The 23,078-nt window shown below is 48.9% G+C and overlaps 1 protein-coding gene across 6 annotated transcripts in view; it reads left to right on the top strand.

Moving 5' to 3' along the window:
• Positions 1–8,004: 8,004 nt before the first annotated feature.
• Positions 8,005–23,078, top strand: part of Syt1 (Synaptotagmin 1) — a 76,695-nt gene continuing 61,621 nt past the window's right edge. For 3 of the 6 annotated variants that reach the window (XM_045765156.2, XM_045765136.2, XM_045765122.2), the window contains exon 1: positions 8,005–8,367. The gene's annotated coding sequence lies outside the window, so the exon portion shown is untranslated. The remainder of the gene's footprint in view (positions 8,368–23,078) is intronic. The other 3 variants (XM_045765146.2, XM_069324289.1, XM_045765128.2) reach the window with 1 other exon arrangement.

The raw sequence follows: 23,078 nt of genomic DNA, 5'->3' as shown, positions 1-23,078 counted from the left end.
GGGGCATTCCATGCATGGCTTTGGGGCGCTCCATGCATGGCTTTGGGGCGCTCCATGCATGGCTTTGGGGCGCTCCATGCATGGCTTTGGGGCGCTCCATGCATGGCTTTGGGGCGCTCCATGCATGGCTTTGGGGCGCTCCATGCGGCATGTGGGGCTAATCATCCCGTTCCTGGGAGTTGCCACATGGTAAACAATGCAGCTGTTTTGGCTACCCAGAAACACACTGACCTGTTAGGTTAAGTAAGGTAGGTTAGGTTAGGTTAGGTTAAGTAAGGTTATGTTAGGTTAGGTTATCTCAAGGTTAGGTTAGGTTATCTCAAGGTAAGGTTAGGTTAGGTTATCTCAAGGTTAGGTTAGGTTAGGTTAAGTTATCTCAAGGTTAGGTTAGGTTAAGTTATCTCAAGGTTAGGTTAGGTTAGGTTAGGTTATCTCAAGGTTAGGTTAGGTTAGGTTATCTCAAGGTTAGGTTAGGTTAGGTTATCTCAAGGTTAGGAATAAAGGTAAGGTAATTATCATGAGAAACAACAAAGCCAGTATGGCTTCAGAGTACATTAGATTAGGTTTGGATAAATGATAGAATAAGAACTTGGTAGAAATCAAATTCCTTGCAGTATACATAGGCAACAAACGGAAGCTAAATAGTTATGTCATTATTTTATTCAAAACTGTATAGGTATATGTTATACAACTATTAGGCTGAAGCAATATTAGTAACTCCCCCAGTCGATCTCTATCAGAGGACGTCTGTTAGTCTGTCCACCCAAGGTTGAGGTTGAAAGCCTGAGGCCAGATTCACGAAGCAGTTACTCAAGTACTTACGAACGTGTACATCTCAATCTTAGACGGCTTTGGTTACATTTATTAAACAGTTTACAATCATGAAAACTTCACAAATCAACTGTTGTTATTGTTATAAACAGCCTCCTGGTGCTTCGGAGCTCATTAACTGTTTAATAATTGTAAACAAAGCCGCCAAAGGTTGAGAAAAGATGGACAGGGTCGTATGTGCTTGCGTAACTGCTTCGTGAATCTGGCCCCAGGCTTCTGTGTTTAGCCTCGTGCAACTTTCCATGGTGACCTGTGAGGGGTATGGGAGTGTCATAGGGTGGTAGAGGTCGACCTCAATGCCTGTCCTTAAGTATGAATGGCTGCTATTGCATCAACCGAGGGCTCCTATGAAATCTGAAATGTGAATTTGATCGTCCATAGAGTGTTATAGACGCAGAATGAACGGCGAACACGTTAAAAAAACATAAGAATGAAAGTAACTGCAGAATGCCTATTGGCCCATACATAAGAACATAAGATTTCTAATTTGGGGAATTAACTTAGTCATCCTACGCTGGACACGTTGAAGTGAATTTATATCCATTCTATAGTACGGCGACCAAAACTGAACTGCATAATCTAAATGGGGCCTAACCAGAGCAAGATATAGCTGAAGAACCACACCAGGTGTCTTGTTACTAACACTTCGATTAATAAATCCGAGTGTCCTATTTGCCTTATTACGAACATTCATGCATTGATCCTTTTGTTTTAAATTCTTACTAATCATAACTCCCAGATCCCTTTCGCAATCCGACTTCGTAATCTCAACACCATCTAGCTCGTATCTTGTAACTCTATCATCATTACCTAGCTTCAGAACTTTACATTTATCAGTATTAAACTGCATCTGCCAATCTTTTGACCATTTCAAAAACCCTATTTAGATCAACTGGAAGTGATAGTGAGTCTTCTTCCGTGTTAATTTCCCTACTGATTTTTGTATCATCTGCAAATTTGCAGATGTTGCTACTCAAACCTGAATCTAAATAATTTATATATATTATAAACAACAGAGGTCCCAGGACAGAGCCTTGAGGCATTCCACTAACAACATTATCCCACTCTGACTTAACCCCATTTATACTAACTCTGCTTCCTTTGGAATAGCCATGCCCTAATCCAACTTAATATAGCACCCCCAATACCATGAGCCTCTATTTTGTTTAATCAGTCTTTCATGTGGCACTGTATCAAAAGCTTTGCTAAAGTCAAGTTACACAACATCACAATCCTTACCACTATCAACTGCCTCAACTATGCTGGAATAAAAAGATAACAAATTTGTTAAACATGAACGGCCATTTGTAAAACCATGTTGCGACTCATTTATTAATTTATGTTTTTCAAGATGAAGACGAATTGTATTTGCAATTATCGATTCAAGTAACTTTCCTACAATAGACGTTAGGCTAATTGGTCGATAGTTTGACGCAAGTGATCTATCTCCTTTCTTAAAAATTGGTACTACATTAGCTACCTTCCATGACTCTGGCACTCTACCTAACTCTATTGATTTATTAAATATGGTAGACAGTGGCTCGGAAAGCTCCTCTTTGCATTCTTTAAGCACCCTGGCAAACACTTCATCCGGCCCTGGGGATTTGTTTGGTTTGAGTTTTACTATTTGTTTAATTACATCCTCCCTGGTAACTGCTAAACTAGTCGACCTGTCCTCGTCCCCACCCACATATACTTGTTCGGCTAAAGGCATATTGTTAAGTTCCTCTTTAGTAAATACAGATATAAAATATTTATTAAAAATACTACTAAATACGAGGCAGCTCCTATTTATAACCAACCAATCTCATTCATATATGTCTAACCTACGCTTGAAACAATGAAGGGATCTTAATTCTATTACGTTAGACGGTAATTGGTTCCACAAATCAACAACCCTGTTACCGAACCAGTATTTACTCAGGTCTTTCCTAAATCTAAACTTATCCAATTTATTACCATTGTTTCGTGTTCTGTCTTGTGTTGATACTTTTAATACCCTATTAATATCCCCCCTTGTTATGTCCATTCATCCACTTGTAAACCTCTATCATGTCACCCCTAAATCATCATCATCATTAAGGGCAAGCCATGATGGTGCGTGACCAAGGCGGGGCGCTGGCATCACTCCCCGACAAGAGAGTGATCGTACCAACCCCCGAACTTAACGTTCCTCCCCGACAAGAGAGTGATCGTACCAACCCCCGAACTTAACGTTCCTCCCCGACAAGAGAGTGATCGTACCAACCCCCGAACTTAACGTTCCTCCCCGACAAGAGAGTGGTCGTACCAACCCCCGAACTTAACGTTCCTCCCCGACAAGAGAGTGGTCGTACCAACCCCCGAACTTAACGTTCCTCCCCGACAAGAGAGTGGTCGTACCAACCCCCGAACTTAACGTTCCTCCCCGACAAGAGAGTGGTCGTACCAACCCCCGAACTTAACGTTCCTCCCCGACAAGAGAGTGGTCGTACCAACCCCCGAACTTAACGTTCCTCCCCGACAAGAGAGTGATCGTACCAACCTCCGAACTTAACGTTCCTCCCCGACAAGAGAGTGATCGTACCAACCTCCGAACTTAACGTTCCTCCCCGACAAGAGAGTGATCGTACCAACCTCCGAACTTAGCTTTCCTCCGGCACACATTGTCGACGAACTATCCTTATGCCAGCGCACCCGCCGCCGCCACCAGACCCCTGCCGTCTGTGGGTGGGAGAGATGGCAGCTACGGGGAGGGGTAGAAGGTGGTTAAGAGGGAGAAGGGCCGCTAATTGTCGCACACACACTGGTATAGCTACCTCATCCCTTTGTGTGTATTTTACCTCAATAAACTTATTTCAATTTTAATTTCACACTGGTATGGTGCACCTTGTACTCTACCCCGTACTGCCATATTGTTTATGACGGATCTCTTGGTGGATAATTACGCGACCTCCCGATGGAAAGGCCTGGGAATCAAATCCCTTTTCAATTTATATTTACAATATATGTAATTTGTGCGTAATTATCTGACATAAATCCTGCACTTTAGCGGAGGGGTGTGCCCATTACCTGGGTAGAGGTCCCAGTGCATTACTTTGTCCATTACTTAAAGCGACCTTCACGACAACTGTTGTATAGCTTGAGTATACCTGGAATGGGTTCTGGAAGTTCTACTCTCCAAGCCCAGCCACAGGGCCCAGGCTAGTCTTGTGATAATTTGATTCAAAAGACTGTTGCTTGGAGCGGCCCGCATCAGACCCATACAAGCACAACAACCCAGTTGGTCCGGCAGTTCCTGCAGTAACTTAGCTAATGGTCTCTTGACCACGTCCACTAGTAAATAAGTGTCAATAAAATATAAATAATGTGCTGTATCTATGCTGTATTTACACTAGTCAGAGCATAGCTATACTTACATGTATAGTGTTCCTGATTACACATGACTAATGACCCAATTGTGTTATGACCTAGTAAACTAGCACACCAATCACAGTGTCTTAATGGAAGGGACAATGAAATAATTGGGTTAGCTAATTACATTAAGGGATAATGAGGCGAATTGGTCAGATGAACAGTCAACGTCTGAAGGAGTTGGTGATGAATTGAAGGAGAGTGGCCACCATCGTGTGTGTGTGTGTGTGTGTGTGTGTGTGTGTGTGTGTGTGTGTGTGTGTGTGTGTGTGTGTGTGTGTGTGTGTGTGTACTCACCTATTTGTGCTTGCGGGGTTTGAGCTCTGGCTCTTTGGTCCCGCCTCTCAACCGTCAATCAACAGGTGTACAGGTTCCTGAGTCTACTGGGCTCTATCATATCTACATTTGAAACTGTGTATGGAGTCAGCCTCCACCACATCACTGCCTAATGCATTCCATGCGTTAACTACTCTGACACTGAAAAAGTTCTTTCTAACGTCCCTGTGGCTCATGTGGGTACTCAGTCTCCACCTGTGTCCCCTTGTTCGCGTATCACCCGTGTTAAACAGTTTATCCTTATCTACCCCTGTCAATTCCTCTGAGAATTTTGTAGGTAGTGATCATGTCTTTCCTTACTCTTCTGTCTTCCAGTGTCGTGAGGTGCATTTCACGCAGCCTGTCCTCATAACTCAAGCCTCTTAGTTCTGGGACTAGTCTAGTGGCATACCTCTGAACTTGTCCAGCTTCTTCTTGTGCTTGACAAGGAACGGGATCCATGCTGGGGCTGCATACTTCAGGACTGGTCTTACATACGTGATGTACAAGGTTCTGAAAGATTCCTTACACAGGTTCCTGAAGGCAGTTCTGATGTTAGCCAGCCTCGAATATGCCGCAGAAGTTATTCTATTTATGTGGGCTTCAGGCAACAGGTTTGGTGTGATATCAACTCCTAGATCTTTCTCTCTGTCCGTTTCATGAAGGATTTCGTCTCCCATTCGGTATCCCGTGTCTGGCTTCCTGTTTCCTCCACCTAGTTTCATCACCTTACATTTACTTGGGTTGAACGTTAGTAGCCATTTGTGGTGTGTGTATTCACCTAGTTGTGCTTGTGCACCTAGTTCACACCCACACACACAGGAAGCAGCCCGTAACAGCTGTCTAACTCCCAGGTACCTATTTACCGCTAAGTAACAAGGGCATCAGGGTGAAAGAAACTCTGCCCATTTGTCTCTGCCGCCGGGAATCGAACCCTGGGCCACAGGATTACGAATACAGCGCGCTGTCTACTCAGCTATCAGACCCCTCATTTTGTGTGTACTCACCTATTTGTGCTTGCAGGATCGAGCATTGACTCTTGGATCCCGCCTTTCCAGCCATCGGTTGTTTACAGCAATGACTCCTGTCCCATTTCCCTATCATACCTAATTTTAAAAGTATGAATAGAGTTTGCTTCCACAACCTGTTCCCCAAGTGCATTCTATTTTTCCACTACTCTCACGCTAAAAGAAAACTTCCTAACATCTCTGTGACTCATCTGAGTTTCCAGTTTCCACCCATGTCCCCTCGTTCTGTTATTATTACGTGTGAACATTTCAACTATTTCCACTTTGTCAATTCCCCTGAGTATTTTATATGTTCCTATCATATCTCCTCTCTCCCTTCTTTTCTCTAGTGTCGTAAGGTTCAATTCCCTCAGACGTTCTTCATATCCCATCCCTCGAAACTCTGGGACAAGCCTCGTCGCAAACCTCTGAACCTTCTCCAGTTTCCTTATGTGTTTCTTCAGGTGGGGGCTCCATGATGGCGCGGCATACTCTAAGACGGGTCTCACGTAGGCAGTGTAAAGCGCCCTAAAAGCCTCCTCATTTAGGTTTCTGAATGAAGTTCTAATTTTCGCCAGTGTAGAGTACGCTGCTGTCGTTATCCTATTTATATGTGCCTCGGGAGTTAGATTAGGTGTCACATCCACTCCCAGGTCTCATTCTCGAATCGTTACAGGTAGGCAGTTCCCCTTCATTGTGTACTGTCCCTTTGGTCGCCTATCACCTGATCCCATTTCCACAACTTTACATTTACTGGTGTTGAACTCCAGTAGCCATTTCCCTGACCATCTCTGCAACCTATTTAAGTCCTCTTGGAGGATCCTACAATCCTCATCTGTCACAACTTTTCTCATTAATTTTGCGTCATCCGCAAACATTGACATGTATGATTCCACTCCTGTAAACATATCATTTACGTAAATTAGAAAGAGGAATGGTCCCAGCACCGATCCTTGAGGTACTCCACTTGTTACTGTTCGCCAGTCCGACTTCTCGCCCCTTACCATTACCATTGTGTGTGTGTGTGTACTCACCTAGTTGTGTTTGCGGGGGTTGAGCTCTGGCTCTTTGGTCCCGCCTCTCAACCGTCAATCAACAGGTGTACAGATTCCTGAGCCTATCGGGCTCTGTCATATCTACACTTGAAACTGTGTATGGAGTGAGCCTCCACCACATCACCCCCTAATGCATTCCATTTGTCAACCACTCTGACACTAAAAAAGTTCTTTCTAATATCTTAATAATATTTCTAATATCTAATTTTGTGTGTGTGTGTGTGTGTGTGTGTGTGTGTGTGTGTGTGTGTGTGTGTGTGTGTGTGTGTACATAGGTATGAACAGTTGTTTCGGTGGAGTTATTATATGAGTGCAGTAATGTAGGCACTCATTAGCGTGCTTCTGTGAGTATATATGCTGGTATGGGCGTGTGAATATGTATGACAGTCAGACTTGGTGTGTGTACTCACCTAGTTGTGCTTGCGGGGGTTGAGCTTTGGCTCTTTGGTCCCGCCTCTCAACCGTCAATCAACTGGTGTACAGGTTCCTGAGCCTACTGGGCTCTATCATATCTACATTTGAAACTGTGTATGGAGTCAGCCTCCACCACATCACTGCCTAATGCATTCTGCCTGTTAAGTACTCTGGCACTGAAAAAGTTCTTTCTAACGTCTCTGTATCTCATTTGGGTACTCAGCTTCCACCTGTGTCCCCTTGTGCGTGTGCTACCCGTGTTAAATAATACATCCTTGTCCACCCTGTCAATTCCCCTGAGAATTTTGTATGTGGTGATCATGTCTTCCCTTACCTCTTCTGTCTTCCAGCGACGTGAGGTGCAGTTCACGTAATCGGTCCTCATAACTCATGCCTCTTAGCTCTGGGACTAGCCTAGTGGCATACCTCTGAACTTTTTCCAGCTTCGTCTTGTGCTTGCCTAGATACCATATGAATACAAATGCATGATTACATAAGTATGCATGAGTATAGAGGTATGCGTGAGAATGGTTGGCCATGCATGTATAAGCGTGAGTGTGGAGTGACAATAGGCCTGGCTGGGCTGGTATCTGGAATCAGCACACGGCTCCGTGTGGCTCTCTGCCGTCTCCCACATATTGATTCCCAGCCTGGACCTCACCCACTCACTGCCATAAGCCCACACCAATCTCCCATCACACCGCTCCCATCACACGCGCCACCCACGCTCTTTCTCTCCCAGACATCAGTGCCCAAATTTAGCGAAGGGTGGAAGGCGGGAGCGTCGGGCTAGGCAAGTATTGGTTCAAATTCCCGCCCAGAGGTTCTCTGTGGGTGTCTTTGCTGAAGGAGTTGCGTACAAGCCTCGCAGGCAGCCGGCCTGGCCCTATTTATCGATTTTGCCAAGTCTCCGCCGATGTGCCCTTCGCTCTGATTGGAGGAGAGGTGGCATTGATCAGCGGCGGGACCAATGGCGGCGGGTGTAAGAGTGTTGGCATGTGGACCAGCGGGGGGGTTGAGCTAATCGGTGTGCTGCTGGAGGAAGATCAGTCTGGCAGGTACGGACGCTTCTGGGCCAGCAGCCGCAAGAATTTTGTGTGTGTGCCTTTCTGGAGTATATTCTGGGTGTTGAGGCGAGCCCCAGCGGGCCCCAGGCGACTCGCTGACCACACGGAGTGGCAGGTAGAGTGTGGTGGAGCCTTACCAGTGTATTGATCTGGGAGTGTGACGCCACCATCTTCCAGTGCAGCGACAGGCGGCCACACACCACCATGGAGTCGTAAACACTCTCCCGCTTCTCACACTCTCACACCAACTACCATCACTCTCGCTCCTCTCCACAAGCTAAGAAGGTGAGTGGGAGACGGGGCACAGGGCGGCCAGAGGGCTGCCAGAGGGCTGGGTGGGGCACGCCATCAGATAAATGTGGCAGGGTGCCATAGTGGGCTGCAGCCATCAGCTGGAGACGGCACCACTGCCCACCTCGCCCACACCTCCAGAACCCACCCCGTGGGCTGAACAACCTTGCAGATCCTTAGGTGCCACAACCGCTATGTGGGGTATGAGCCCCATAACACCAGCCATGGTGTGGTATGAGCCCCATAACACCAGCCATGGTGTGGTATGAGCCCCATAACACCAACCATGGTGTGGTATGAGCCCCATAACACCAACCATGGTGTGGTATGAGCCCCATAACACCAACCATGGTGTGGTATGAGCTCCATGACACCAACCGTAGTGTGGTATGAGCTCCATAACACCAACCATGGTGTGGTATGAGCCCCACAACACCAACCGTAGTGTGGTATGAGCTCCATAACACCAACCATGGTGTGGTATGAGCCCCATAACATCAACCATGGTGTGGTATGAGCCCCACAACACCAACCGTAGTGTGGTATGAGCTCCATAACACCAACCATGGTGTGGTATGAGCTCCAAAATACCAACCGTAGTGTGGTATGAGCTCCATAACACCAACCATGGTGTGGTATGAGCCCCATAACATCAACCATGGTGTGGTATGAGCCCCACAACACCAACCGTAGTGTGGTATGAGCTCCATAACACCAACCATGGTGTGGTATGAGCTCCATAACACCAACCGTAGTGTGGTATGAGCTCCATAACACCAACCGTAGTGTGGTATGAGCTCCATAACACAAACCACAGTGTGGTATGAGCTCCACAACACCAATCATACTGTGGTATGAGCCCCATAACACAAACCACAGTGTGGTATGAGCCCCATAACACCAAACATGATGTGGTATGAGCCCCATAACATCAACCATGGTGTGGTATGAGCCCCATAACACCACTCATAGTGTGGTATGAGCCCCACAACACCAACCATGGTGTGGTATGAGCCCCATAACACCAAACATGGTGTGGTATGAGCCCCACAACACCAACTATAGTGCGGTATGAGATCCGTAACACCAACCATAGTGTGGTATGAGCTCCATAAAACCAACCATAGTGTGGTACGAGCCCCATAACACCAAACATGGTGTGGTATGAGCCCTATAACACCAACCATAGTATGGTATGAGCCCCATAACACCAAACAGGGTGTGGTATGAGCCCCATAACACCAAACATGGTGTGGTATGAGCTCCATAACACCAACCATGGTGTGGTATGAGCCCCATAACACCAAACATGGTGTGGTATGAGCCCCATAACACCAACCATAGTATGGTATGAGCCCCATAACACCAAACATGGTGTGGTATGAGCCCTATAACACCAAACATAGTGTGGTATGAGCCCCATAACACCAAACATGGTGTGGTATGAGCCCCATAACACCAAACATAGTGTGGTATGAGCCCCATAACACCAAACATAGTGTGGTATGAGCCCCATAACACCAAACATGGTGTGGTATGAGCTCCATAACACCAAACATGGTGTGGTATGACCCCCATAACACCAAACATGATGTGGTATGAGCCCCATAACACCAAACATAGTGTGGTATGAGCCCCATAACACCAAACATGGTGTGGTATGAGCCCCACAACACCAAACATGGTGTGGTATGAGCCCCATAACACCAAACATGATGTGGTATGAGCCCCATAACACCAAACATGGTGTGGTATGAGTCCCATAACACCAAACATGATGTGGTATGAGTCCCATAACACCAAACATGGTGTGGTATGAGTCCCATAACACCAAACATGGTGTGGTATGAGCCCTATAACACCAACCATAGTATGGTATGAGCCCCATAACACCAAACATGGTGTGGTATGAGCCCCATAACACCAACCATAGTATGGTATGAGCCCCATAACACCAAACATGGTGTGGTATGAGCCCTATAACACCAACCATAGTATGGTATGAGCCCCATAACACCAAACATGGTGTGGTATGAGCCCCATAACACCAAACATGGTGTGGTATGAGCCCTATAACACCAACCATAGTATGGTATGAGCCCCATAACACCAAACATGGTGTGGTATGAGCCCCATAACACCAAACATGGTGTGGTATGAGCCCCATAACACCAAACATGGTGTGGTATGAGCTCCATAACACCAAACATGGTGTGGTATGAGCCCCATAACACTAAACATGGTGTGGTATGAGCCCCATAACACTAAACATGGTGTGGTATGAGCTCCATAACACTAAACATGGTGTGGCATGACCCCCCATAACACCAAACATGATGTGGTATGAGCTCCATAACACCACACATGGTGTGGTATGAGCCCCATAACACCAAACATGGTGTGGTATGAGCCCCATAACACCAAACATGGTGTGGTATGAGCCCCATAACACCAAACATGGTGTGGTATGAGCCCCATAACACCAAACAGGGTGTGGTATGAGTCCCATAACACCAAACATGTAGTGGTATGAGCCCCATAACACCAAACAGGGTGTGGTATGAGTCCCATAACACCAAACATGTAGTGGTATGAGCCCCATAACACCAAACAGGGTGTGGTATGAGTCCCATAACACCAAACATGTAGTGGTATGAGCCCCATAACACCAAACATGGAGTGGTATGAGCCCCATAACACCAAACATGGTGTGGTATGAGCCCCATAACACCAAACATGGTATGAGCCCCATAACACTAAACATGGTGTGGTATGAGCAACATAACACCAAACATGGTATGAGCAACATAACACTAAACATGGTGTGGTATGAGCCCCATAACACCAAACATGTAGTGGTATGAGCCCCATAACACCAAACATGGTGTGGTATGAGCCCCATAACACCAAACATGGTGTGGTATGAGCCCCATAACACTAAACATGGTGTGGTATGAGCCCCATAACACCAAACATGGTGTGGTATGAGCCCCATAACACCAAACATGGTGTGGTATGAGCCCCATAACACTAAACATGGTGTGGTATGAGCCCCATAACACCAAACATGGTGTGGTATGAGCCCCATAACACCAAACATGGTGTGGTATGAGCCCCATAACACTAAACATGGTGTGGTATGAGCCCCATAACACCAAACATGATGTGGTATGAGCCCCATAACACCAAACATGGTGTGGTATGAGCCCCATAACACCAAACATGGTGTGGTATGAGCCCCATAACACCAAACATGATGTGGTATGAGCCCCATAACACCAAACATGGTGTGGTATGAGCCCCATAACACCAAACATGGTGTGGTATGAGCCCCATAACACCAAACATGATGTGGTATGAGCCCCATAACACCAAACATGGTGTGGTATGAGCCCCATAACACCAAACATGATGTGGTATGAGCCCCATAACACCAAACATGGTGTGGTATGAGCCCCATAACACCAAACATGGTGTGGTATGAGCCCCATAACACCAAACATGGTGTGGTATGAGCCCCATAACACCAAACAGGGTGTGGTATGAGCCCCATAACACCAAACATGGAGTGGTATGAGCCCCATAACACCAACCATGGTGTGGTATGAGCCCCATAACACCAAACATGGAGTGGTATGAGCCCCATAACACCAAACATGGTGTGGTATGAGCCCCATAACACCAAACATGTAGTGGTATGAGCCCTACAACACCAAACATGGAGTGGTATGAGTCCCATAACACCAAACATGTAGTGGTATGAGCCCTACAACACCAAACATGGAGTGGTATGAGTCCCATAACACCAAACATGGAGTGGTATGAGCCCCATAACACCAAACATGGTGTGGTATGAGCCCCATAACACCAAACATGGAGTGGTATGAGCCCCATAACACCAAACATGGTGTGGTATGAGCCCCATAACACCAAACATGGTATGAGCCCCATAACACCAAACATGGAGTGGTATGAGCTCCATAACACCAAACATAGTGTGGTATGAGCCCCATAACACCAAACATGGAGTGGTATGAGCCCCATAACACCAAACATGGTGTGGTATGAGCCCCATAACACCAAACATGGTATGAGCCCCATAACACCAAACATGGAGTGGTATGAGCTCCATAACGCCAAACATAGTGTGGTATGAGCCTCATAACACCAAACATGGAGTGGTATGAGCCCCATAACACCAAACATGGTGTGGTATGAGCCCCATAACACCAAACATGTATTGGTATGAGCCCTACAACACCAAACATGGAGTGGTATGAGTCCCATAACACCAAACATGGAGTGGTATGAGCCCCATAACACCAAACATGGAGTGGTATGAGCCCCATAACACCAAACATGGTATGAGCCCCATAACACCAAACATGATGTGGTATGAGCCCCATAACACCAAACATGGAGTGGTATGAGCCCCATAACACCAAACATGGTATGAGCCCCATAACACCAAACATGGAGTGGTATGAGCCCCATAACACCAAACATGGTATGAGCCCCATAACACCAAACATGGTGTGGTATGAGCCCCATAACACCAACCATGGTGTGGTATGAGCCCCATAACACCAAACATGGTATGAGCCCCATAACACCAAACATGGAGTGGTATGAGCCTCATAACACCAAACAGGGTGTGGTATGAGCCTCATAACACCAAACATGATGTGGTATGAGCCCCATAACACCAACCATGGTGTGGTATGAGCCTCATAACACCAAACATGGTATGAGCCCCATAACACCAAACATGGAGTGGTATGAGCCTCATAACACCAAACAGGGTGTGGTATGAGCCCCATAACACCAAACATGGTGTGGTATGAGCCCCATAACACCAAACATAGTGTGGTATGAGCCCCATAACACCAAACATGGTGTGGTATGAGCCCCATAACACCAAACATGGTGTGGTATGAGTCCCACAACACCAACCATGGTGTGGTATGAGTCCCACAACACCAACCATGGTGTGGTATGAGCCCCATAACACCAAACATGGTGTGGTATGAGCCCCACAACACCAAACATGGTGTGGTATGAGCCCCATAACACCAAACATAGTGTGGTATGAGCCTCATAACACCAAACATGGTGTGGTATGAGCCCCATAACACCAAACATGGTGTGGTATGAGCCCCATAACACCAAACATGGAGTGGTATGAGCCCCATAACACCAAACAAGGTGTGGTATGAGCCCCATAACACCAAACATGGTGTGGTATGAGCCCCATAACACCAAACATGGTGTGGTATGAGCCCCATAACACCAACCATGGTGTGGTATGAGCCCCATAACACCAAACATGGTGTGGTATGAGCCCCATAACACCAAACATGGTGTGGTATGAGCCCCATAACACCAAACATGGAGTGGTATGAGCCCCACAACACCAAACATGGTGTGGTATGAGCCTCACAACACCAAACATGGTGAAGTATAATATATTAGCCTAGAGGACACAGCACGGTGCTCGGTAATAAATTATTTTCAGATTTTGTTTAGTACCTGGTGTTATAGTGGGTGTGGGGAGAGTACTGGTGTTATAGTGGGTGTGGGGAGAGTACTGGTGTTATAGTGGGTGTGTGGAGAGTACTGGTGTTATAGTGGGTGTGTGGGAGAGTACTGGTGTTATAGTGGATGTGGGGGAGAGTACTGGTGTTATAGTGGGTGTGTGGGAGAGTACTGGTGTTATAGTGGGTGTGGGGAGAGTACTGGTGTTATAGTGGGTGTGTGGGAGAGTACTGGTGTTATAGTGGATGTGGGGGAGAGTACTGGTGTTATAGTGGGTGTGTGGGAGAGTACTGGTGTTATAGTGGGTGTGTGGGAGAGTACTGGTGTTATAGTGGGTGTGTGGGAGAGTACTGGTGTTATAGTGGGTGTGTGGGAGAGTACTGGTGTTATAGTGGGTGTGTGGGAGAGTACTGGTGTTATAGTGGATGTGGGGGAGAGTACTGGTGTTATAGTGGGTGTGGGGGAGAGTACTGGTGTTATAGTGGGTGTGGGGGAGAGTACTGGTGCTATAGTGGGTGTGGGGGAGAGTACTGGTGTTATAGTGGGTGTGTGGGAGAGTACTGGTGTTATAGTGGATGTGGGGGAGAGTACTGGTGTTATAGTGGGTGTGGGGGAGAGTACTGGTGTTATAGTGGGTGTGGGGGAGAGTACTGGTGTTATAGTGGGTGTGGGGGAGAGTACTGGTGCTATAGTGGGTGTGGGGGAGAGTACTGGTGTTATAGTGGGTGTGTGGGAGAGTACTGGTGTTATAGTGGATGTGGGGGAGAGTACTGGTGTTATAGTGGGTGTGGGGGAGAGTACTGGTGTTATAGTGGGTGTGGGGGAGAGTACTGGTGCTATAGTGGGTGTGGGGGAGAGTACTGGTGTTATAGTGGGTGTGTGGGAGAGTACTGGTGTTATAGTGGGTGTGTGGGAGAGTACTGGTGTTATAGTGGGTGTGTGGGAGAGTACTGGTGTTATAGTGGGTGTGTGGGAGAGTACTGGTGTTATAGTGGGTGTGTGGGAGAGTACTGGTGTTATAGTGGGTGTGTGGGAGAGTACTGGTGTTATAGTGGGTGTGTGGGAGAGTACTGGTGTTATAGTGGGTGTGTGGGAGAGTACTGGTGTTATAGTGGGTGTGTGGGAGAGTACTGGTGTTATAGTGGGTGTGTGGGAGAGTACTGGTGTTATAGTGGATGTGGGGGAGAGTACTGGTGTTATAGTGGGTGTGGGGGAGAGTACTGGTGTTATAGTGGGTGTGGGGGAGAGTACTGGTGCTATAGTGGGTGTGGGGGAGAGTACTGGTGTTATAGTGGGTGTGGGGGAGAGTACTGGTGTTATAGTGGGTGTGGGGGAGAGTACTGGTGTTATAGTGGGTGTGGGGGAGAGTACTGGTGTTATAGTGGGTGTGGGGGAGAGTACTGGTGTTATAGTGGGTGTGGGGGAGAGTACTGGTGTTATAGTGGGTGTGGGGGAGAGTACTGGTGTTATAGTGGGTGTGGGGGAGAGTACTGGTGTTATAGTGGGTGTGGGGGAGAGTACTGGTGTTATAGTGGGTGTGGGGGAGAGTACTGGTGTTATAGTGGGTGTGGGGGAGAGTACTGGTGTTATAGTGGGTGTGGGGGAGAGTACTGGTGTTATAGTGGGTGTTGGGGGAGGGTACTGGTGTTATAGTGGGTGTGGGGGAGAGTACTGGTGTTATAGTGGGTGTGGGGGAGAGTACTGGTGTTATAGTGGGTGTGGGGGAGAGTACTGGTGTTATAGTGGGTGTGGGGGAGAGTACTGGTGTTATAGTGGGTGTGGGGGAGAGTACTGGTGTTATAGTGGGTGTGGGGGAGAGTACTGGTGCTATAGTGGGTGTGGGGGAGAGTACTGGTGTTATAGTGGGTGTGGGGGAGAGTACTGGTGTTATAGTGGGTGTGTGGGAGAGTACTGGTGCTATAGTGGGTGTGGGGAGAGTACTGGTGCTATAGTGGGTGTGGGGAGAGTACTGGTGCTATAGTGGGTGTGGGGGAGAGTACTGGTGTTATAGTGGGTGTGTGGGAGAGTACTGGTGTTATAGTGGGTGTGTGGGAGAGTACTGGTGTTATAGTGGGTGTGTGGGAGAGTACTGGTGTTATAGTGGGTGTGTGGAGAGTACTGGTGCTATAGTGGGTGTGGGGGAGAGTACTGGTGTTATAGTGGGTGTGTGGGAGAGTACTGGTGCTATAGTGGGTGTGGGGGAGAGTACTGGTGCTATAGTGGGTGTGGGGGAGAGTACTGGTGCTATTGTGGGTGTGGGGGAGAGTACTGGTGCTATAGTGGGTGTGTGGGAGAGTACTGGTGCTATTGTGGGTGTGGGGGAGAGTACTGGTGTTATAGTGGGTGTGGGGGAGAGTACTGGTGTTATAGTGGGTGTGTGGGAGAGTACTGGTGCTATAGTGGGTGTGGGGGAGAGTACTGGTGCTATAGTGGGTGTGGGGAGAGTACTGGTGCTATAGTGGGTGTGGGGGAGAGTACTGGTGCTATAGTGGGTGTGGGGAGAGTACTGGTGCTATAGTGGGTGTGGGGGAGAGTACTGGTGTTATAGTGGGTGTGTGGGAGAGTACTGGTGCTATAGTGGGTGTGGGGGAGAGTACTGGTGCTATAGTGGGTGTGGGGAGAGTACTGGTGCTATTGTGGGTGTGGGGGAGAGTACTGGTGTTATAGTGGGTGTGGGGGAGAGTACTGGTGTTATAGTGGGTGTGGGGGAGAGTACTCGTGTTATAGTGGGTGTGGGGGAGAGTACTGGTGCTATAGTGGGTGTGGGGGAGAGTACTGGTGCTATAGTGGGTGTTGGGGGAGAGTACTGGTGTTATAGTGGGTGTGGGGGAGAGTACTGGTGTTATAGTGGGTGTGGGGGAGAGTACTGGTGCTATAGTGGGTGTGGGGGAGAGTACTGGTGCTATAGTGGGTGTGGGGGAGAGTACTGGTGCTATAGTGGGTGTGGGGAGAGTTCTGGTGCTATTGTGGGTGTAGGGGAGAGTACTGGTGGGGGTGGGGTGGTAGGGGGTGGGAGAGGGGGGTTGGGGGGGTAGGGGGTGTTGTGGGTCGGGTGTCATCCATGTTGTGACATATTGGCTGCAGGTGACCTAGTGACTCCTCCCTCCATAAGTAGTTTGGTAACAACAGCATGACTGGTGTGTGGGTGGTAGCAATGGGGACAAGGTTATGACTACACCTGCCACGACCCGCATGCACACACACACACACACACACACACACACACACACACACACACACACACACACACACACACACACACACACACACACATACACACACACACACACACACACACACACACACACACACACACACACACACACACACACACACACACACACACACACACACACACACACATCCACATAAGCTGGAGAGACAGGCAGGTGTAGCTGGTAAGGTGCTCCAGTGGATAAGGGAGTACCTAAGCAATAGGAAGCAGAGAGTTACGGTGAGGGGTGAGACCTCCGATTGGCGTGAAGTCACCAGTGGAGTCCCACAGGGCTCTGTACTCGGTCCTATCTTGTTTCTGATATATGTAAATGATCTCCCGGAGGGTATATATTTATTTCTCTCAATGTTTGCGGACGATGCCAAAATTATGAGAAGGATTAAAACAGAAGAGGACTGTTTGAGGCTTCAAGAAGACCTAGACAAGCTGAAGGAATGGTCGAACAAATGGTTGTTAGAGTTTAACCCAACCAAATGTAATGTAATGAAGATAGGTGTAGGGAGCAGGAGGCCAGATACAAGGTATCATCTGGGAGAGGAAATTCTTCAGGAGTCAGAGAAAGAAAGAGACTTGGGGGTTGATATCACGTCATACCTGTCTCCTGCAGCCCATATCAAGAGGATAACATCAGCGGCATATGCCAGGCTGGCCAACATAAGAACGGCATTCAGAAACTTGTGTAAAGAATCATTCAGAACTTTGTATACCACATATGTCAGGCCATTCCTGGAGTATGCAGCCCCAGCATGGTGTCCATATCTTGTCAAGGATAAGACCAAACTGGAAAAGTTTCAAAGGTTTGCCACCAGACTAGTACCCGAGCTGAGAGGTATGAGCTACGAGGAGAGACTACGGGAATTAACCCTCACTTCGCTGGAAGACAGAAGAGTTAGGGGGTACATGATCACCACATTCAAGATTCTGAAGGGAATTGATAGGGTAGATAAAGACAGGCTATTTAACTCAAGGGGCAAACGCACAAGGGGACACAGGTGGAAACTGAGTGCCCAAATGAGCCACAGAGATATTAGAAAGAACTTTTTTAGTGTCAGAGTGGTTGACAAATGGAATGCATTAGGAAGTGATGTGGTGGAGGCTGACTCCATACACAGTTTCAAGTGTAGATATGATAGAGCCCAATAGGCTCAGGAATCTGTAGACCTGTTGATTGACGGTTGAGAGGCGGGACCGAAGAGCCAAAGCTCAACCCCCGCAAACATAACTAAGTGAGTACAACTAGGTGAGCATACACACACACACACACCTTATACGTTGTATACCACCTATGCAAGACCAGTCCTGCAGTATGGGGCTCCAGCATGGAGCCCCATACATTGCCAAGCACAAGACGAAGCTGGAGAAGGGTCTAAAGTATGCCACTAGACTAGTCCCAGAACTAAGAGGCATGAGTCATGAGGAAAAGCTGCGTGAACTGCACCTCACGTCGCTGGAAGACGGAAGTGTTCGGAGAGACATGTTCAACACATAGCAAAATTCTGAGGGGAATTGACAGGCTAGATAATGACAGATTATTTCACATGGGTGATACACAAGGGGACACAGGTGGAAGCTGAGTACTCAAGTGGACCACGAAGACATCAGAAAGAACTTTTTTAGTGTCAGAGTAGTTAGCAGGTGGAATGCATTAGGCAGTGATGTGGTGGAGGCTGACTCCACACACAGTTTCAAATGTAGATAGGATAGCGCCCAATAGGCTCTGGAACCTGTGCAGCAGTTGATTGACAGTTGAAAAGCGGGACCAAAGAGCCGAAGCTCAACCCCCGCAAGCACAACTAGGTGAGTACACACACATACACTCATGCTGTGAATGAACATACCGACTTAGTGACAGTAATGGGGCACCCTTACTCATCCTATGAGTGAACATAGAGCCATAGCAGAAAGTACAACACTGCCAAAAGAAAGAACACCCGTTCGTCCTGGTAATTGTACTCACACGCAGGAGGGACGCACGTAACTGTCTCAAGTGACCAGACGGTCAAACAGGGGCATTAACATGCTAGATATTGTTCTCTGGCAGGTTCTTGTGGTGGGGAGATGGCATCCCGCGCCGGCTTCGGCCGAGAGGCGCCGGCGGGAGTTGCAGGCGTCCTGGCGTGTGCCTCAGGGCGTGGTGGCCGCTGGCTCTCGCTCTGACGGAGGCTACTGAAAGATATTTTGGGGGCGGGTTTCCCCATTTGGGTACGAGTTTAGGAAGGGCCTTGACTTTGATTGGCTATCCAGTGTTCTCACGAAATTTAGAGTGGCAGTATTGTACTGCAATAAATGTTTGTTGCGGATAATTTTTTGTTTTATAAGAATATTTTGCTCCGGCTCTGGACCGGGCTGTGACGTCACCATGTAAACATTAGCCACGTGTGGCAGTCACGTCACCATGTAAACATTAGCCACGTGTGGCAGTCACGTCACCATGTAAACATTAGCCACGTGTGGCAGTCACGTGGCTAAAAAGTGTAAACAACATCATTCAGAAAGAGCAAAAACCTGTACATAAGGAAGTCTACATCTTGTATATAAGAGAGTTAACATCCATGGCCACTAGTCTCTGACGTTGGGTAGGATGTTGGTCACTTATGAATGTTTCGCTCATTAAGTGATAATTCCACTTGCATGGTAATAACGGCTTCCGGAATCGGTAAGACCAGAGCTGAGTCTAATCCAATTATCGGAAACTGTCGGTAATACTGGATGAGCGTGTTGAGTGATGAGCCAGCAACACCAGTGTTATAGTGATGATGTATGGCAGTGGTGTTGCTTGTGCACCGGCGATGGTGTACCTGTGTGTTGCTCCCTGCTGGTGTGTGTGTTGTTCCCTGCTGGTGTGTGGTGTTCCCTGCTAGTGTGTGTTGTTCCCTGCTGGTGTGTGGTGTTCCTTGCTAGTGTGTGTTGTTCCCTGCTGGTGTGTGGTGTTCCCTGCTAGTGTGTGTTGTTTCCTGCTGGTGTGTGTTGCTCTCTGCTGGTGTGTGTTGCTCTCTGCTGGTGTGTGGTGTTCCCTGCTGGTGTGTGTGTTGTTCCCTGCTGGTGTGTGTTGTTCCCTGCTGGTGTGTGTTGCTCCCTGCTGGTGTGTGTGTTGTTTCCTGCTGGTGTGTGGTGTTCCCTGCTGGTGTGTGTTGCTCCCTGCTGGTGTGTGGTGTTCCCTGCTGGTGTGTGTTGTTCCCTGCTGGTGTGTGTTGCTCCCTGCTGGTGTGTGGTGTTCCCTGCTGGTGTGTGTTGCTCCCTGCTGGTGTGTGTTGTTCCCTGCTGGTGTGTGGTGTTCCCTGCTGGTGTGTGGTGCTCCCTGCTGGTGTGTGTTGTTCCCTGCTGGTGTGTGGTGTTCCCTGCTGGTGTGTGGTGCTCCCTGCTGGTGTGTGTGGTGTTCCCTGCTGGTGTGTGGTGCTCCCTGCTGGTGTGTGGTGTTCCCTGCTGGTGTGTGGTGTTCCCTGCTGGTGTGTGTTGTTCCCTGCTAGTGTGTGTTGTTTCCTGCTGGTGTGTGTTGTTCCCTGCTGGTGTGTGGTGTTCCCTGCTGGTGTGTGGTGTTCCCTGCTGGTGTGTGTGTTATTCCCTGCTGGTGTGTGTGTTATTCCCTGCTGGTGTGTGTGGTGTTCCCTGCTGGTGTGTGGTGTTCCCTGCTGGTGTGTGTTATTCCTTGCTGGTGTGTGTGGTGTTCTCTGCTGGTGTGTGTTGCTGTCTGCTGGTGTGTGGTGTTCTCTGCTGGTGTGTGGTGCTCCCTGCTGGTGTGTGTTGTTCCCTGCTGGTGTGTGTTGTTCCCTGCTGGTGTGTGGTGTTCCCTGCTGGTGTGTGTTGCTGTCTGCTGGTGTGTGTTGTTCTCTGCTGGTGTGTGGTGCTCCCTGCTGGTGTGTGTTGTTCCCTGCTGGTGTGTGTTGTTCCCTGCTGGTGTGTGGTGCTCCCTGCTGGTGTGTGTTGTTCCCTGTTGGTGTGTGTGGTGTTCCCTGCTGGTGTGTGGTGCTCCCTGTTGGTGTGTGTGGTGTTCCCTGCTGGTGTGTGGTGCTCCCTGCTGGTGTGTGGTGTTCCCTGCTGGTGTGTGTTGTTCCCTGCTGGTGTGTGTTGCTCCCTGCTGGCGTGTGGTGCTCCCTGCTGGTGTGTGTTGCTCCCTGCTGGTGTGTGTGGTGTTCCCTGCTGGTGTGTGGTGCTCCCTGCTGGTGTGTGTTGCTCCCTGCTGGTGTGTGTTGCTCCCTGCTGGTGTGTGTGGTGCTCCCTGCTGGTGTGTGGTGCTCCCTGCTGGTGTGTGTTGTTCCCTGCTGGTGTGTGGTGTTCCCTGCTGGTGTGCGGTGCTCCCTGCTGGTGTGTTGCTCCCTGCTGGTGTGTGTGGTGCTCCCTGCTGGTGTGTGGTGCTCCCTGCTGGTGTGTGTTGTTCCCTGCTGGTGTGTGGTGTTCCCTGCTGGTGTGTGGTGCTCCCTGCTGGTGTGTGGTGCTCCCTGCTGGTGTGTGGTGTTCCCTGCTGGTGTGTGGTGCTCCCTGCTGGTGTGTGTTGTTCCCTGCTGGTGTGTGGTGCTCCCTGCTGGTGTGTGGTGTTCCCTGCTGGTGTGTGGTGCTCCCTGCTGGTGTGTGGTGCTCCCTGCTGGTGTGTGGTGTTCCCTGCTGGTGTGTGGTGTTCCCTGCTGGTGTGTGGTGCTCCCTGCTGGTGTGTGTTGCTCCCTGATACCTGGTTGATACCTGGTTGATGGGGTTCTGGGAGTTCTTCTACTCCCCAAGCCCGGCCCGAGGCCAGGCTCGACTTGTGAGAGTTTGGTCCACCAGGCTGTTGCTTGGAGCGGCCCGCAGGGCCACGTACCCACCACAGCCCGGCTGATCCGGAACTTCTCTTAGAAAACCGTCCAGTTTTCTCTTGAAGATGTCCACGGTTGTTCCGGCAATATTTCTTATGCTCGCTGGGAGGACGTTGAACAACCGCGGACCCCTGATGTTTATACAGTGCTCTCTGATTGTGCCTATGGCACCTCTGCTCTTCACAGGTTCAATCTTGCATTTTCTTCCATATCGTTCACTCCAGTACGTTGTTATTTTACTGTGTAGATTTGGGACCTGACCCTCCAGTATTTTCCAGGTGTATATTATTTGGTATCTCTCTCGTCTCCTTTCTAGAGAGTACATTTGGAGAGCTTTGAGACGATCCCAATAATTTAGGTGTTTTATCTCGTCTATGCGTGCCGTATATGTTCTCTGTATTCCCTCTATTTCTCTGTATTCCCTCTATTTCTCTGTATTCCCTCTATTTCTCTGTATTCCCTCTATTTCACACCTGCTGGTGTGTGTTGCTCCCTGCTGGTGTGTGGTGCTCCCTGCTGGTGTGTGGTGCTCCCTGCTGGTGTGTGGTGTTCCCTGCTGGTGTGTGGTGTTCCCTGCTGGTGTGTGGTGCTCCCTGCTGGTGTGTGGTGCTCCCTGCTGGTGTGTGGTGCTCCCTGCTGGTGTGTGTTGTTCCCTGCTGGTGTGTGTTGCTCCCTGCTGGTGTGTGTGGTGTTCCCTGCTGGTGTGTGGTGCTCCCTGCTGGTGTGTGGTGTTCCCTGCTGGTGTGTGGTGCTCCCTGCTGGTGTGTGGTGTTCCCTGCTGGTGTGTGGTGCTCCCTGCTGGTGTGTGGTGCTCCCTGCTGGTGTGTGGTGCTCCCTGCTGGTGTGTGGTGTTCCCTGCTGGTGAGTGGTGTTCCCTGCTGGTGTGTGGTGCTCCCTGCTGGTGTGTGGTGCTCCCTGCTGGTGTGTGGTGTTCCCTGCTGGTGTGTGGTGCTCCCTGCTGGTGTGTGGTGTTCCCTGCTGGTGTGTGGTGCTCCCTGCTGGTGTGTGGTGCTCCCTGCTGGTGTGTGGTGTTCCCTGCTGGTGTGTGGTGCTCCCTGCTGGTGTGTGGTGCTCCCTGCTGGTGTGTGGTGCTCCCTGCTGGTGTGTGGTGTTCTCTGCTGGTGTGTGGTGCTCCCTGCTGGTGTGTG

The sequence above is a fragment of the Procambarus clarkii genome, chromosome 14, assembly GCF_040958095.1.
Source record: "Procambarus clarkii isolate CNS0578487 chromosome 14, FALCON_Pclarkii_2.0, whole genome shotgun sequence".
Classification (NCBI taxonomy): domain Eukaryota; kingdom Metazoa; phylum Arthropoda; class Malacostraca; order Decapoda; family Cambaridae; genus Procambarus; species Procambarus clarkii.
The sequence above is the reverse complement of the archived record's forward strand: the minus strand, read 5'-3'. Positions and strand labels throughout refer to the sequence as shown.